We start from the raw sequence: 3227 nt of genomic DNA, 5'->3' as shown, positions 1-3227 counted from the left end.
CCCTCTAAGGTCTTAAACATATTTTGTACTCTTTTTCATAAAGTGGGCTCCATCCCAAACTGTATAAGCTCCAGGACCTATAAAACCTGCATTCACTCCTTGCAGGTATGACTCTATAGTAATTAAATTTATTTCTATGAGTTCAGTACAGGAAAAGTTAAAGAACAGAATGAGGCAGCAGATGCTGAATTCTGGGAATTCATAAGAAGGGTGATATCGAAGGATTAGGGAGTTCAGTGGGATTTGGATTGGGTCTTTGTAATAAAGAGTCTGACTCCATCTTTGATGTTGGACTTCTGACGGCTTTCAGGCCGCATCACTCCTTTACCCCTTCTGGTGCTAGTAATTTCAAACCACATGAGCCCCAGCCCATGTGGAAGCCTTCATCCCAGTCCCACTCTCTATTCACAATCTCCTTTTCCTACTCTCTCAAGTCTTTTGAGACCACTTTGGGAGCCTGCCTTGCCTCCATAAAAAGTCCCATATGTGAGTAACAAACCTGTCATTCCCTCTTGGCGCATGCATAACATCATCAGGCTTGACATCCAAACCACATTTTGGGTGGGAACTGGTTCAAGACATTGGACAAGGCATGAGGCAAAGAGAAAAATAAATAATCAATAGACATTTGGCATCAAGGAACTTAACTTCTAGCACAGGGAAACTGTTCTTTATTCAACTCAATATAAAACAACATGGCAAATGCTATATTCATTTAGGAAGAAGTGTCCAGTGTACTCTGAACTGGGAACTGAATATTGGGTAATAGGTCTGTCCTGTTCTATTTCTGCAAGATGACCATAATGGTCTTGATGGCCTATATAATTTATATGCACCAAGAAGAGAAGGGCATTTCAAGGAGAGAAAATTACACAAAGATGGAGAGATGGAAACATGAAAACCATGTTTGCAGGGTGATGTAATTGAAACTGCAAATTTGCATTGATGAGTCAGAAGGTTGGTAAGAAGACTAATGTAGTAGTAGAGGGTTATTGAATAGGTTTAGAAATATATATTTCTTCTTTTGTTCATAAAGACACTACCAATGATTTTTTTTGAATGGGGAAATAATAGAGTCAAATAAGCATAAGAAGAATATGTACCTACTTATTGGGAGTAAAATGGGTTGGAGGCAGAGAGGTCTAGAGAAAAAAAACTATCAAGCCTAGAATGGTAAGGGTTTGGATGCTATAGTGTCAATGGAATGGGAAGGAAGAGAGAGAGGAGTATAAAAATACAGTGAAGAGAGACTTAGCAACAGGGATGTTGGGAAAAGGAGAAGGAAAGGATTAAGGATGGCTAAAAGATATAAAATTACTACCACAAGAATAAAGTCCATAAAACAAGCATCAATCACTAAATGGATAGTCCCTTTGTAGCACCTGTTTGGATCGCCCATCGTAAAATGATTCACATCCAATTCAATTCAAGAAATATTTATTGAGTTTTTCTTTCCATGCCGATAGCACTCTCACAACCATGGTGAACATTTCTAAAACCCACCGGACTTTGCAAGAAGTGTGTCAAGCCCCCACCACACAAAGTGACTTGGTACAAAAAAAGCAAAGATTCTCTTTATGCCCAGGGAACGTGGCATTATTACAGGAAGTGAAGAGGTTATGGTGGGCAGACTAAGCTGATTTTCCAGAAAAAGGCTAAAACTTACAGAGAAGATTGTGCTGAGGCTTGACTGTGTTGAGCCCAATTGCAGATCTAAGAGAATGCTGGCTATGAAGCCAAAATGCTATATGAGTATTTTATCTGGGAGGAGATAAGAACAGAAAGGGCCCAGTGATCCAGTTCTAAGTTTCATATTTTGTAATATTATGAAGACAATCAAATCTTGAGGTCATGTTAAAAAAATAAAAGAAATACTTATTGAGGATATATTTATTCAACAAGTAATTACTAAGAATAGACATTGGACAAGGCATGAGGCAAAGAGAAAAATAAATAATCAATAGACATTTGGCATCAAGGAACTTAACTTCTAGCACAGGGAAACTGTTCTTTATTCAACTCAATATAAAACAACATGGCAAATGCTATATTCATTTAGGAAGAAGTGTCCAGTGTACTCTGAACTGGGAACAATTAACTTTTCCAGGAAGATGGCATTTAAGCTGTGCCTTAAAGAATAAACAATTTTAGCATCATTCATAGAGTAAGAATGTTTCAAGAAAGGAAGGAACAAGAACAAATTTTTCAAGTGAGCCATGCATTCAGGCTAAAAGCATAGCCCTCAGACTGGCTTATGGAGTAAAGTACATGTGGAGAGATGTGGTGAAAGAGAACGTGAAAAGGTTGACTTGAACCAGATTACAGAAGAGAAATCACTGAATGTTAAGGCAACAGCAATCAAAAAGTTTAAAGTGGAAATACGATATGTCCTAAGTTTCAGAAAATTTACTCTGATATTGACGGAGGACCAAGGCCACATACAGAGTCTAGAAGCAGAAAAGAAAGAGCAATTGAAAAACTTCTACAAGGTTGAGAAAAGCAATAATAAGAGCCTAAATGTGGTGGTAATGGTGAGGAGAAGAGGAATTTGAAAGAAAGCACTTGGAAGTAGACTCCATAGGACCTGGAAATCCTCTGAATATGAAAATTGGGAATAATGGAGATGCCAATGTGAACAGTTCATACCTTAGGCATTTGTATGGTTGAAGGTGCTTTTAATAAGAGAATCATAGAAAAAGATGAGAGGCTACACAGGGTGAGGTGAGATGATCAGTGCACTTTGGGAAGTGTGGAACTTGAGAAATCTACAAATGAAAACATATGCAGATACAGCAGGAAGTTAAACCCAGAAAGAAGTCTAGAGAAACAGTTTTGTGGACCACCACCCCCACTCCACTCACTGTAAATAGGTAGTTCTTGAAGTCATTGGACTGAAAGAAAGTATTTAAGGAAAGAATGAAGAGCTAGAAAGAGGTGAGTGGTGAGGAGGCAAACCACGAGGTAAAGGGCAGAAGGGAAGAAAAGTGTGGCAGGAAGAAGCAGCCCAGCAGTCACCAAAGGGAAGCACAGTGGACGGCAAAGCTCCATACACACACACACACACACGCACACACACACACAATGTACATGTATATATGGCTATAGTTTTTAAATAAAAGGCAAAAATGTGAAAACAATGGTTCCCTATAAAAGAGAATGAGATTGGACTTGAGGGAAAAGGAATAAAGACTAAAGTTCTTTGAATATGTCTGGTTTTGTAGATTTGA

General features: G+C 38.5%; 1 pseudogene; it reads left to right on the top strand.

Annotated features, from left to right (window-relative positions):
* Positions 1-1479: 1479 nt before the first annotated feature.
* On the top strand, positions 1480-1806 carry LOC115296982 (annotated as a pseudogene).
* The last annotated feature ends 1421 nt before the right edge of the window (positions 1807-3227 follow it).

Source organism: Suricata suricatta, chromosome 7 (genome assembly GCF_006229205.1).
Source record: "Suricata suricatta isolate VVHF042 chromosome 7, meerkat_22Aug2017_6uvM2_HiC, whole genome shotgun sequence".
NCBI lineage: Eukaryota > Metazoa > Chordata > Mammalia > Carnivora > Herpestidae > Suricata > Suricata suricatta.
This window is presented reverse-complemented; position numbering and strand designations above follow the sequence as displayed.